This window comes from Folsomia candida, unplaced genomic scaffold (genome assembly GCF_002217175.1).
Source record: "Folsomia candida strain VU population unplaced genomic scaffold, ASM221717v1 Fcan01_Sc034, whole genome shotgun sequence".
Classification (NCBI taxonomy): Eukaryota; Metazoa; Arthropoda; class Collembola; order Entomobryomorpha; family Isotomidae; genus Folsomia; species Folsomia candida.
Window position 1 is genome coordinate 1 of NW_019091226.1, and position 15,436 is coordinate 15,436.

At 37.8% G+C, this 15,436-nt stretch overlaps 1 long non-coding RNA gene across 1 annotated transcript; it reads left to right on the forward strand.

Annotated features, from left to right (window-relative positions):
• The first annotated feature begins 14,699 nt into the window (after positions 1-14,699).
• LOC118439359 lies at positions 14,700-15,296 on the forward strand. The gene is made up of 3 exons (XR_004837389.1): positions 14,700-14,738; positions 14,797-14,888; positions 14,980-15,296. It is a non-coding gene; the product is annotated as an uncharacterized LOC118439359 (long non-coding RNA).
• The last annotated feature ends 140 nt before the right edge of the window (positions 15,297-15,436 follow it).

Sequence of the window (15,436 nt, forward strand, 5' to 3'; positions counted from 1 at the left end):
CAGGTACTGCTTTAATAAACCCTAACCGTATTCCTGGATTCTATTTACCTTCCCAAACTAACTTAAACTAGATTCGAGTAGAATACAAATCTATTTCTGAGTTCGTCAACTGATTTTTGAATGGCTCATCGGTGGCCCATGATGGTCACAGGGCCCGTGAGAGGGGCGGGCAAGCCGGGCAGTTGCCCGGGGCGCCGAGGCGCCGAGGGGCGCCGGAGGGCGCCAACGATATGTATGATACGTTAAATAACTTATTTGAATAATTTTAGTAAGTAAAAATGGAATTAATTAAAGCAAAGCTTATACTTCGAATATTCTACAGCATGAGTGGTATTGTTCGTTCAGTCGGTACGCCACTACTGGTTTTTGTAGGTATGTCTGGCGTTCGGAGGTTTTTGTTATTATCAAATCCCTGAAAATGTTTATTCGGGATTTTGTTGTAAGATTTTTTGGCAAATTGAAATAAAACTCCTTAAACAATAACCTCCATAATAAAGATTGGGATTCCTCATGAAATTTTTAATATTTTTATGATTGAATTTTCAATATCATGAACAAGTTAATCCTAGTTTCTTGAATCACCCAAACTTATTAAAGAACTTCTCAAAACCCCCGAAAAAGCCCTTGAGTATGGATTTTCTAGAACAACCCTGGTGTTTTCCCAAACGTCGGATTTGAATTTAATATAGAAAAATTTGCGTCACCAAAAGGAACCCTTTTCTATGGCCGCAAGTGTGCCAGAATTCAATTTAATTTTTACGCTCAAAATGCGACGGTTTAACATAAAATTCAGACCTACGTAGGACGAATTTTATATTCTCGAGGCATAAATTATAAATGGTTTTGCCGTCAAAACCTTGAAATTTTCGAATTTCACCGAGAATTAAAAATTTTGAAAACAGGTTTGCTCAGAATTAATTGTCTGATTTAATACAATCTAATTTTACCGAAATTAAAGTTTCGATAAAATTAGATAAAATTCGAATTACCGAATTTTTATTGAAGATTTTTCATTAGTTTGTGAAACCTCTAAAAGCACACTCTTGGCAAATTTTAAATTTTCAACAATTATGGCTGGTCGATTTTTAATAAGTCAAGTAAGTCCCAATCAAAATCTTTTCGCGTTTTTCGATTTCGAAAAATTCGAGAATTTTAAAAACCAATGGTTGTGGCTGGAAAATAATTTGAAATGCAAGTGTCCGGCTCAAATTAGGCATTCTGAAAACCCCCAAAAATATGGGTATGCTTATTTTGTGGAAGAAAATAAAATTGTCCCATGTGCATCTGACCATGGAACATTTTTTCAACCTATACCGGGATTGTCTAGCGAGTTATATGAAAAAAAAATTAAGCCAATAATTGGGAATCACATGGAGCTTATCAGTCCGTTGAATGGACTCTTTGAAGAGAAATACTGGAGCAAAGTGCAATTTTTTAGCAAAATTTTCTCGCGGTTTCCCTCCACGAGGCAATAACCAAAGCTCTCGTGCGTACTTTGGCCCCCAAAGTTGTGAGTTTTAAATTTTAAAGACCTAAACACATTTTGAGCCAACTGATTTCTTTATAGGTTTGCTCATCAAAATATTAAATCATTAATTTTTAGACGAGCTGAACATATAATTACGGTCTTTTTTATCTCTCGAAAAATTATTCAGATACAAAATTAAGGAACGAAAAATTAGGGGCGCTCAAATAAATTTTGCCCGGGTATATATTTAGGGTCGCACGGGCACTGATCGGTCATGAGGGAAATTACAAAGCGTTTGACTCCAGTTAGAGTTGAAATTTGATGAATTGTCCTAGATTACAAAAATTTATATTTATTAAGATCCGAGCAAAGTTGGATTTTAGTGACGGTTGAAGTACATGAAAAGAGGGCTTTTTTCATGTTTTTTACAGGTTATAGGGGGACGCTGATAGGGCCATCGAATCATACAACTTGAGGGTTTTAGTAGACTCAAGGTGTACTCCAAAATATGCAAAGGGTATCAAGATCTGAAGACGACATGTAGTGGGTCTCTCCTCCTAAGGTGCATGGTCGGTTTAAATTCGTTTGAGGTAGTGAATAATTTCACTTTTCATTTTCAGTAGTCTGGACGCTTATATGCATGTTAAAATGTAGTATACATAGGTACATAAATTGTATTCGCAGAGTAGCTTCGCTTTGAACATGTCGATTGCACACTGTTCCGGACGGGTATAATTTTAATACAGGCGGTAGCAACTTTAACACCGAGAAATCAATACCTGCCTGACTATACCAGATTTCTAACAGTGTACATAGTTTCATGCTGGCGTCGAGTATCAGCCGCCCCTTTTAAGCAGTATTATCCAGTCAGCACATTTAACCAGGCTGTTTCACCTATATATGAGATAACTTTGACTTGAGGAAAAGGCCGGATCATGTAAAAAAGGAGCACGTACAGTTGCCTCGAGAGTTAACACTGGTTGCTTACCTCTGTTACAGAGGCGACCGTAAGTCGTTTCTTTGTAGATGATCCGGCCCTTTCCTCAACTCAAGGTTATCTCATATATACATAGGTGAAACAGCCTGACTTTAAATCGTTGTTTATCTCAAAAGTAAGAAAACCAATTATATATTAATGCACTTCCTGCACCAAACTGTAGAGTGGCAAAACCATAATAATATACATACTTATGTAGGTTTGTCGAAAACATATTTATTAAATTTGACAGCATTTATGTTTGCACACTTGGAAATAAGTGGGGCAATAGTGTCATAAAAATAATGTTACCGTTTTGAGAATTAAATGCATCATAAATTAGGTCGACTATCCTACATAAATCCAGCGTAAACTTTACTCTTATTAAGTTAACCCTATTCTGGATTAAGCTTAGGTCACGTCAAAGATATAAAATTGCGGCTGCATTTTAGCGTCAGAAGAGTAACCTAATTTTTTAGTGTGGCAATTACGATGTTATTTACAAACGTATTGCACGAGATATCCGGTCCATCGTTAATGCAGCTTTTGCACCACTCGGTTCCAGTCGGTCACACTAAGAGAAATTTAAACGTCAATCAAAATGTTGTTCAAATTTGGGTTAAATTTATTAAACCTACATCTGAAGTATTTTAAAGTCATACTGAAAATTGAGCTACTAAAATATAACCATAGAAAAAGCGAATTTGTAAAATCTGAGCCATTTTCCACCACAAAATTCAGCATTTTTTCATTAACAGGATTTGCAACTGTAGTGAGCTGCTTGTACACTCTCATAATCGTACCACTGCGCAAAGCCGAGACAATGTTTGTTGCACTGCTTACTGTTGGGTTTATCCTTTGCTTAGTCGTTTCTGCATCTCTGCTACTTTATTTGGACGACTTCAAATGCTTGCCAAACATGCTGCTTCGGCTGGATAACACGTTTGGAAAACATTTCTTGGGCAAGTCAAGCCATTTTTGAAAATTCGTAGATTGAATGTTACGGTTTGATAATTTAATTTATTAGAGACTTCCCGCTAAGCTTTGGAAGGAAGGAAGCCCCTTATGAATTTAAATTATAAAACCACAAGACAATGTGCCCGCTTGTTTAGCCCCTGGAAAAAATATTTTTCTAACTACGTTTTTCCAATGTTTCATTAAAATATGCATCGCTTATATTCATGGTTTTCCAGGAGGCTTGTGTAAAGCGTATAAATTATTTGTCTCATCTTTCGTAGGGTACCCTAATCAAAAATCCATCCTTGGACTCCGGTTTTGTTTCGTATCGACCATGCTTATCGGCATAATTGGGCCATTTTGGTCATGCTACTCACTCTATACGACCCTTCGATGTATCCATTCTGGGATCACTGGTTGCAAGACACTTCAAAGAGGATTTGTCAGTCTTCAATTATGTTTTGCACACAATCGTCTTTTTCACTCAGCATTGGACATTCTCTGTGTACGGATCATTGATTCCATTTATCTTCGGGGACCTATTTCTTGGCATGGTGCTTTGTATCATGACCTACTTGCATTGTCTGTGTTGGTAAGATATATTACATTATTTTTGAGCAAAAGTTAGTTGCGACTCGTTGCTTGATCTATTTCACCTAAGTAATTTAAATGATTTTTAATATCAGCACTAACTCTATTCTAACTCTAATTCTAACTCTCAATCCCTGGAAAAAATGCGTGTCAAGGTTCACCTCTACAAACAACTGCAAATCCTCGTCGCTCAGATAAACCTGGGCTATAGGGTAGTCCTTCTTCCAATAATTCTATGTTTCATCGTCTCGGCCAATGTGGTTGGAGCAACTTTAACATTTACGTTAAAGTCCGATCTTCTCGCCCACCCAGCCAACTTCCTCTATCCCTTCCTTGCGGTAGAATCGACAATTGCTCTCTTTGGGATGGGAACGATAGCTGGTTGCGTGAATAAGAGGTCGATTCGCTACATAAGCAAAATCAGAGGGGCCGCTTCGAAGAGTAAAAAGTCTGGTTTATTGTTCAACAAAATGGCGAGATCGTGTTCTTCGATTAAAATAAGATTTTCAAGCAACTTCATGGCAATGTCGACACCCTTGATGATGGCCAGCTTTTGTGCAAAAACAACAACTAGACTGCTCTTAATGAATTGAATGCATGTTTTAAGTTGCTAAATACATCGTTCACCGAACTCGAATACAATGAAACTACGTGAAGTGAAGCCAAGCGAATCAATCCTTCATTAAGTGAACTGTCAAAAAAATGTTTTAGAATCACTCGGCTAATGGATTCACCCTAGTCGTTTGACTTTAGAACTTTTTTCAGATTTTGATTTTTTCAAATGTTGCACCAGCAGTGGAAATGTCCAAAAAATTTAAGATCCAGATTGCCGACTTAGGTTAGGTTAGGTTAGGTTACATCCAATTCCGGTATCTCCAATTTAGGTTAGGTAACATCCAATTCGGAGGTCGACCCTGTCAGCGCTGGTCGGCCATAATTACCCAACTCATACACATTCACACAAATCGTAATTGATGGTGACAAGGCGTACATTTCCATACTGCTGAGCATGCCCTTTTCTATATACGTATGTATGTTTCCGGGGAATTGTAGTGTTCAGGTCGCTGAATGTATGGAATTAATTAAATATAAATAAATTACAATGCTTAATCACCAACCGATATACTGCGTGAAGTGGGATGAACACGCACAAACATAAATATGTATGTAACCCAGGAAATGTAACCTTGACCAAGGACTATATTGTATAAGGAAGCAATCGTTAAGTATTAGAATAGATTTCTAGAACGAAGTCGGGATAAGCGTACAAAGTAAATAAATACTTAATAATTTAATACATAGCATGCCCAAGCTAACTGGGAGTGAAATGAAACGCTGTGGTTTCAAGGCTTTTGCTTTACAAACTTCTAGTTAATTTTAATAGAAAGCCAGTTAATTTCTGAGTAGTAACCAGTATTTAGCTTTTGAATTTCCTCCCCTGCATTACTACAGCGCTGAAGACGCTGCCTCCAGTCCTCGATTGGTGCACGCACGAAATCCATGGACAATTGTATCATTCTGTGGTCAAAGATTTAGAGCTTCAACACGTATGTTAGGCTTAGACCACACCTTTGGCTCTAACTTTGACCATTTTTCATAATCCGGGGATTTAAATACAGTCAGAAGGATGGTCATTCCGATTTTGAGATAAAGGTCAGAATGTAGTTTTTAGCCACACTTGGATCATTTTTTCCACTATTTGGCTGATGCTGAATCCTTCTGGGAGGTCCAATCGATTCCATTGAACTGGATCTCATTGAGGGGATGTACTATCAATTCAAAAAAGTATTTTAAGAAATTTTATCTCCCCACCTTCCCCCCATTTTCTCCGAAATGTAGAGGAATTACCCCAATTAGCTCCCACCTACCAAAACCATCATACACCGGATAATATGCCTTTTTGACCAGCTGCTTATATTGGGAGATGTCTTTGACCGATTTTGAGTAGATTATGGTTCATCTATTAAGACCGCAGCATTTTCCTATTCAATTTTGCTGAAACAAGTTGGCGGATGGGGCCCATGCTTATAAGCATTGGAACTTTGATTGTGAGCCATTTTGCATTCCCCACCGATTTTCAAAATAAAATATGTTTTGGAAACAGTTGACCTTTTGCTACAATATATAATTTCAAATTTTTCAAATTTGACCTAGGTAACCTGAAATCAAGGTCACAAGGTCAAAAAATGAAAATGTTGCATCGTTCTTAAAAACACTTCTTCGCGAATTTGATTCAAAATTTTTACATCAAACAACTTTGAGGAGTGGAAAAATTTGACCCAAAGGTATTTAAAAAAATTGTGGGTGCGGCAGGGGGTGTGGAAAAATGGAATCAGGTTTAAATTGCTGAGTTTTAACACCTGAGAGAGTTAGAAATATCATTATCCAATCAGAGTCACACCCCTCGACAATGGTTATATTAGCAGATTAAAATTTGAATCCCCACCCACAGGGGGTGTGGCCATCAGCGCTTTTGCTATCTTTCGAGAAAACATGCCGTGCGACATATCATTTTAAGCAGAAACATTAGGGGCAACTTAAAAAAGGTTCGCAGTTGCCAAAACCACACCCCAGCTGGGTGACTTTTAGCGATTTTGCTAGGTTTCAAAAAAACACGTTGTGTGACATATTATTTGACCAGACACATGAGAGCAACTTGAAAATAGCATAGAAGGTACCAAATCCCACCCACAAGTGGGTGTGGCTTCAGCGTTTTAGCCTTCTTTCCGAGAAAGCATGTTGTGTGACATATGGTTTTGACCAGAAACTTAAGGGCAACTTAAGAAAGGTATCGAAGTACCAAACCACAACCCCGGTGGGTGTGGTTTTCAGCGCTTTTGTCATCTTTTCGAGAAAGCATGTTGTGTGACATATCGTGTTGACCAGAAACATAAGGGCAACTTAAAAATAGTATCCAAGTTACCAAAACCAACCCCCTGTAGACGAGGCTCTCAGCGCTTTTGACAGAATTCGCATAAGGGTGTCTCATTTGATGCAATATCGTGTGTACTATGGGGGCATCGATGTTTACTTGCGCTTATCATTGCCACAACCCCAGCGGGTGGTCTCTAAGCAACCGAAAATACAGTTCCGCCTGAAATGTGTCAATTAGTCGTTGAGATTCAATTGCGAATTAAAAAGCTGTACCGTTACGGTATGCTTAATAATTTGACCCTTCTCCTGGGTCCCTGGTTAATAGGTGAAATTTACCATATCCTAATATTACGCCATATACACCTAGCGTATAAGCCGTCTCCCGCCGGGCGAGAGCTCAACTGATTTTCATGAAAATTGAGAGGGATTTTGTGCATAATTATTTTTTTTATTATACCTCTTATAACTGACATGTCTGTTGGAAGAAAAGTAACTGTTCGCGCTATGGAAGCAAAAGTGACATTCACTTAATTTTACCTTCCCTTTAAAGTACAGCGTCCATGATAACCAATATAACTATTATTAGATAACCGCTCACGATAATAATTCCTAAAGAACCATCGTCAGACAACCATTGACAGATAACCACTATCAGACAACAATCACAGATGACTTGTGTCACGTCACAGCACAATGGCCCCAGTTCCAACGTGATACAACTTGTGACCCTGTGCAGTGCACACAGAACAGCAGCGACAACTTCATCACAGATCGATGAGTTGTTTCAAGTCACAACAGTTACTGTTGTGCTGTGCGTACATCTGGGGTGATTATCTTAGATTGTTATCTGGAGGTGATTATCTTGATGGTTATCTAGGGTGTTATCTGGGGTGGTTATCTTAGATGGTTATCTGGGGTAGTTATCTTACAAAAGGCATTAGACATGGTTTTGACGATTCGCGGGTGAATATCTCTGGCGGGGAGTTGAATTTTGAACTGATTTTTGGTCAGTTGTAAGATAATACTCTCAAAAAGATATATTGTAAAATTTTAGGCCGATAGCTTTATAAATGCCCCCTCCAGTGCCCCCAGAGTTGGAAGGAGCCAAAAAAACACTTTCCAAACTGAATTACTCATATAGCATGATAACCTAAGAGGTCAGAGGTGGAATGATTGTTAATATTACAACCCTAGATAATCATTGCATGTAATAATAAAAGAATTACATCAATTACATAACGTTGGGCCTCCATCGTCGCTGATACTTTTTCATGAAAATTGATAAATTGGACCGTGCACAGGAAAATTGACCTGCTGACCTTGAACGCGGACCCACTCGGTCAAATGAAGATTGAGGGCAAAGCCTTTAAGTGTCCCAAATAATATTAAATTAAACAGTGAGATTTTGTGTAAAAGTTTTGGAGAACGACCCTAGCTAATCAGCTGTCGCGGAATCCTAAAAAACACGTGAACTTATTTGGAAAATTAATGGTCAAATTTTTTAGAAAATAAATTTTACTAATCTTTTTGTGTCCCCTACTGCAGAACTATTTTATCTACAAGGTACAAGTGACAAAATAATAAATTATTGCGTTTTGGTTAGTTAAATTATTTCTGAAGTTCGACATCGAAAACGACCGGAACTTTTCCAAAAATTTTATAAGGTCTGATGAAAACTCAGTCCGTGGGGTATAACCACTTATCAAAATTTTGTCAAAAGTACTTACAGTGCAATATACTATATGTACCTTGGATAAAAACCACGTTAGGGATTTTTAGCATCAAAGTCGTAAAATGTGGGGGCCTTAAAAGTGGAAGAGTTGCGTTAAAGAGCGCATTTCCATTAGACAAGTATGAAATTAGACTGCAAAACGGACTTAAAAGATAAGCATAAGGCAAAAGTGGTTTTATATAGTGAAAAGCATGCTAAGTCCCTTAAAAATAGTCGCAAAGACGATTTTTGCATCAGGACCTAGAAAAAAATATATCGCTCAACGCCATTTTATAAGAACACTGGTTTGGAAAACTAAAAAAGGACACCTCTCCAAATTTGACCTTGCCTCATTTCGCAGAGTACACAAAATCGGAAGCCAGATATGCTTACCTATAGTTTGAGACATGGGCTTTCACATAAAACAAGTTAGAAATCTCTACGACTAAAAACCATCCCAATTAAAGTATGAATTCGTCAAAACCATGTCCTAACGCCTTTTGTAGATGGTTATCTGGGGGTTGTTATCTTAGATGGTTATCTGGGGTGTTATCTGGGGGTGATTAGCTAAGAAGATTGTCTGGGGTGGTTTCTGGGGGACTTGTCAGACGGTGGTTGTCTGGGGGTGCTTGCCAGACGGTGGTTATCTGGGGTGATTGTCAGATGGGGCTATCTGGGGTATTGATTTTTTTAAATTAAGAATTTAATTTGAATTATGGCGCCATTTGAAACTTAACTTGGTCCACTTTCACTTCCGTCACGGAAAATTACTTTCACTTCCGGTGCAGACAAACACTTTCCAGCTTATAATATAGATTGGGAATTGTCACTGCTTTCAATTAATCAATGTTTGACCGATTTTCAAAATTTTAGCCGTCTCGGAAACTTTGGATATTTCTACGAAATACGCGTTCCGAATTGTCATATACAACCACATCCCATTTAAATTAGGGTTATCAGTTAGAATAGTATGTAAAATAGTATTAGTTGATTGATACATGTGTTTCAAGGCACAAAATTTTTAACTTTGTGTCGAAAGAATATACCGAGAGTTAGGTCACGCTCCACGAAGTTCAAGGTGGCCACATTCCCTACAGTGGTGTGGTTCACTTCGCCTTGTCTACTTTTGTCAAAACATGGGTTGTGATACCATTTTTCTCAGCTCGATCTGCGACACTCCGATTTACAACTTACAATTTATAAACCACACCCACAGTGATTACGGTTCTCAAGAACTTCTCGGTTTTGCCTAAAACATGACGTCTTGAAGAAATCGCCATTCAAAAAATAAATTTATAAACCACACGTCAGTGGTTTTCAGCGACTAATCAATTTACCCAAAAAATGCCTTATGAGATGTTTTTTTCTCGTGTTTAGATGCTATTAATCGATGAAGACATCGACGAGGGACCTTCACCAAGTTAAGAAAAGTGGGAGACTACGTTAGTCTTGAAGGAACCAGGGACAGGATGTTGCCACATGGTTTTGTTAAAGTCGTAAAATCTCTCATAACCACACTCACTGGTGGCGTGATTTCAAATTGTAATTATTCGATTGATTTTTTCTGAATGTGGCTAACAAAATTGATATATTTTATTCTTTTGTAATTCCTTTGGGAACACCAAATCACTGAAACCACATACACTATAGGTATGGTTTATGAACTATAGCTATTCGTCGCCATCCGCTCATCAAGTTTGGAAGAATGACATATCAAATGTCATTGCTGTTTCTTAAAAGGCAAAAGTTTCTGGGAACCATCACACGGGGTGATGTGATATGAATTTTAATTCTTGAACGGGATCTGCTCTTTGAGCGGAGAAGAATGATATCCAACAATTAAGTTTTGCCATACTCTTAATTCTAATAAATTAAGGTTTCAGAGTTTAGTTAACGTTTAATTATTAAAAAAATTAACGTTTCATTCCAACAAAACTTTTAACTTTCAAAGAATTAACGTTCCACGCGTTTTAAAAAAACCGAATACCAAAAAAATCTCAAACCAGGAGTAACAATCGATCCGCAACGATAACACGACCGATATTAGCATCACAAAAGACACTTTATAAACATTCTGCTGAAAGCGCTGAAGGCCACACCCACTGGGGGTGTGGCTTTGGTAATTTCGATACCATTTTTAAGTTGCCCCTATGTTTCTGGTCAAAATGATATTCACACGACATGCTTTCTCGAACAGATGGACTGAAAGCCACACCCACTGGGGGTGTGGTTTTTTAATTTCGATACTATTTTTAAGTTGCCCTTATATTTCTGGTCAAAACGATGTCACGCGACAGACTTTCTCGAAAAGATGACAAAAGGGCTGAAAGCCACAACCACTTGGGGTGTGGTTTTGGCAATTTCGATACCATTTATAAGTTGCCCTTATGCTTCTGGTGAAAATAATATGTCACACGACAGGGTTTCTCGAAAAGATGGCAAAAGCGCTGAAAACCACACCCACCGGGGTTGTGGTTTTGGTACCTTCGATACCTTTCTTAAGTTGCCCTTAAGTTTCTGGTCAAAACGATATGTCACACAAAGGAAAGAAGGCTAAAACGCTGAAAGCCACACCCATTGTGGGTGTGGATTTGGTACCTTCGATGCTATTTTGAAGTTGCCCTCATGTGTTCAAGTTGCCCTCAAAACAATATGTCACACAACGTGTTTTTTCGAAAACCTAGCAAAATCGCTAAAGTCACACCCACCTGGGGGTGTGGTTTTGGTAACTTCGATACTTTTTTAAGTTGCCCTTATGTTTCTGGTCAAAATGATAGGTCACACGACATATTTTGTCGAAAGGATGACAAAAGCGCTGGAAGCCACACCCACCTGGGGGTGTGGTTTTGGCAATTTCGAACCTATTTTTAAGTTCCCTAATGTTTCTGCTTAAAATGATATGTCGCACGGCATGTTTTCTCGAAAAGATAGCAAAAGCGCTGATGGCCACACCCCCTGTGGTTGGGGATTCAAAATTTGAATCTGCTAATATAACCATTGTCGAGGGTGTGACTCTGATTGGATAATGATATTTCTAATCTCTCGGTGTTAAAACTCAGCAATTTAAACCTGATTCCATTTTTCCACACCCCCTGCCGCACCCACAATTTTTTAAATGACCTTTGGGTCAATTTTTCCACTCCTCAAAGTTGTTTGATGTAAAAATTTTGAATCAAATTCGCGAAGAAGTGTTTTTTAAGAACGATGCAACATTTTCATTTTTTGACCTTGTGACCTTGATTTCAGGTTACCTAGGTCAATTTGAAAATTTGAAATTATATATTGTAGCAAAAGGTCAACTGTTTCCAAACATATTTTATTTTGGAAAATCGGTGGGGGGAATTGCAAAATGGCTCAAAATCAAAAGTTTTCAATGCCTTATAGCATTGCGGCATGCGCCACATAACCTCGAACCAAGAAAATGCTGCGGTTTTGTTAGATTAACCATAGGTGAGCTCGTTCGTTAAAAGATTTTTCCGATGTCAAAATCTCGTCATCTTTTTAAAAATCCTCTCCACTTTTTTGGTGCGTACCGTTGCGTACAGCTCTTCATTTCTTTAATCTGGCTTTCCTGTTGGGGATCGTCAGGAGATGCTAAGTACTACGTTTCAAGAGCCCTAAGTCTAAGGTTCAATTTGAGCACTCGTTAGACAATTTGCATCAACAATGTCAGCTGTTAAGATATTTTCAGTTGAAATTTCGTGAATCTCTTCGGATTCTAGCCTTTAGCGCTTCACGACGGGTGTGGTCCTTGGAGGTTTTGGAAAATTCTTTTCGACTGTACTTAGTCGACTTGGTCCCCATGCACGTTTTTTTAACTCGTTTGACTAAATTAAAGTGCACGTTCAATTCATGTCATACTTTTCAAATTCGCTATTTTCTTCCGATTTTTTGATGAAAAATTATCGCCACCCGCGTCCCTTTAATGTTTTCCCTGTTGATACGCTTTGCAATAATAAAAAAATCGATTATCGGTATTTATGCAAATCGCACGAGGAATCCAATGCACTTATCAGAATTTCATTATTTCCAGCGGTTTCGGGGTAAAGAGCTACTACCAGTTCCTTGGGCATGCTATGTACAAGTTAAATACTTTATGAGCAGAGTGTTATTAAGTTGGTCATATATTTCTATCGCACAGAAGTTACACGTCGGTCACAATTTCACATACAGGTACTCATCACTCCAGCCAAATTTAACGTACATTTGGCCAGATCGTTTTTGGAGAAACTTAAGCCAACATGATTCTTCGTTCCACACTTCCAATGATAAAATGGCAAATCAAGTTTATATCGAAATTAACAGATTGTCCAATTTCCATCAACGATAACGATAAGATAACAGTCTCACGAAAATTCCGAACTGAAAATCCAACAACTTCGTCATATTTAGGACCACGAGATTAACTTGTTTCTCCCTCTACGCCATTTTTATCTTGATCAATGGATTAATATATCTCGGCTCTCCTAATCACTCGGTCGGCACGAAAGCCGTCACTTCATTTGGCACTTTAGTCCTCCCGTTCTGCTATTTCGCAGTTATTCTAACCTTGCACAAAAACCCGAACGATTTCATCGCCCTATTTCGAATGGGCCTCGAATATGAAAAAACCACCATTGCGACAGAGTGTGCTCGAAATATTGAAACATCTAGAATACTATTGAAGTGGATTATGCTAATCTTTGGGTGCGGATCCTCTATTCTTGCCCCGATTGGTTTTATGATGATGATCGTTTCTGACCCGAAACTTCCACCATATCTTGGATCAGTTATTCCAGCCTGGCAGTTCGATGGGGTGGACATGCTACAGGAAGGATTTTGCTTCTGGTGAGTAAGGACATTATAGCAACCCTCGCTCATTTTCTATTTATAGATTTTATAGCGAATGCATGCAACTTTTAGCATGCAAATTTTATGCATGCATTTTTTGCATGCAAACTTTTTTGCATGGAGTTTTGCGATGCTGGGGGCTGACCCCCAGGGGTTGCAGATAACCCAGCGCAGTGACCGCGGCGCCGTGACCTTTGACCTGTCAAGCGTATTTATTATAATATGAGCGTTACATGGTGAGTATGTATGTCAAGATGAAAAAACCACACATTGATATTTAACTACAATGATGAAATGTGCATAATAATGGGTGTTAAGTTTCACCAGTTTAATAGCTTAATTAAATGTACATGGCTTGCAGAAGCTGGCCAACTTCATTTGACATTCCAAGCGAATTACGTCCAGTTTTATTCTAAAGAAATTACTTTAAGATATTTATTATTCCACATACAATGAATTGATTATTGCTTAGTTTTATTGATACACACAAAGTGACAATGAATTTGCTTATATTAATTTGTGTTGTGCTGCAGACCGTAAATTCGTATACGGAATGTTATCGTCATGATAGTTGTGTGCAATGCATTCAAATTGTGGGTTGCGTTTACGGAGTAACAAGTTCAAGTGCTCGGAAATGTTTTCATCGTGACGAGATTCCGGTTGGAATTTTGGCAACCTTTCGAAATCCGACTGCATGTAAAAGAATTTACAGGTTTGGTACGTTCATTTTCATGTTTTCACTTTATACTGAGAACAAAGTGTTTCTTTACTGAATAAATAAGTTGTTTTTTAATTTTTAGCAACCACCCAGACGAGTGCATTTGATTACCATTCTAAAAGTGGAAGCAATATCATTGTTAAAGAAGAGATAATGCACAATGTTTAACAGGTATGCACTGCCATTTTTCGCAATTTATTCCATTATTTTAACATTTTGACATTTTTAGAGCGGGTTTCAACCTCCACCACAACTGAAAATCAATTGTATACTTCAACATTACCTACTTTCACGACTTTGCCAACGACCAAAATAGTGACGACCAATTTTTATTTGCCGGAAACCTTACATCCCACACAACCAAGTGTTGATCACGAGCAAGACAATTCAGAGACCACAACGGAGACAATAATAAACACTGCTGTCGCCGGTATTGTACACATTTTTTTTGTTACGTAATCTCGGTTTTTCATTCATAAATAAAACCATCACAGAAAAACTGGCAATCGAGACTACAATCCTACCAATGGTGGAATCAACTACGCATTTCTCTGAGCTAATTCATCGGCCACTGATCCATTCCTGTTGCTGAATACGAGCATCACAATTGGGGGTATGCACACCATAGTTAAAAAAATAGCACGTAAAGTTTATTAAAATTTTATTTATAGAAACCAATAATACTGCGAATTGGAATAATGGTTCCAACCATAGTGGAAGTTTCAACTCTTCCGTCCCGACAACTACCAATTTAACGATTTCGGTATTTATTAGTGTTTATATGCAACCAATCCCAATACCGTCTAAAGCCACGAGAAAAATTCGTATGCAATTCTTATTGTGTCACTTCTTAGACTTTTCCAGTTGTAGCAGCAAGAAAACGGAAAATGTGGAGCACCTATGACACAATTGGATTATATGCATGCAGAATTACTAAATTACTTAAGAAGAATAATTTCTTTCATGATCGAGATCTTTCTACTATTAATAATATCATATCGAGGAAATTTGATTATGTATTATGTGATTCGTTACTCAGCGGAAAGCCAATATTTTATGCCAAAAACATTTAAATATATGCAACAAGTTAATTAAGCAAATGCATTTGCAGAGTGTTGGATTTAGAGGAAGTTCTAGCAATAAATAATTATGATAATTTTATTACAATAAATGCATGACATTTTTTCGATTTATTTTTTTATTTGCTCATTTCCATCAAATCATTTGTTTTTATTTTCAATCATCAACTTAAAATGATTATAAATCACTACTAAAATCACTACTAAATTCTACATGTATATATGAACTCTA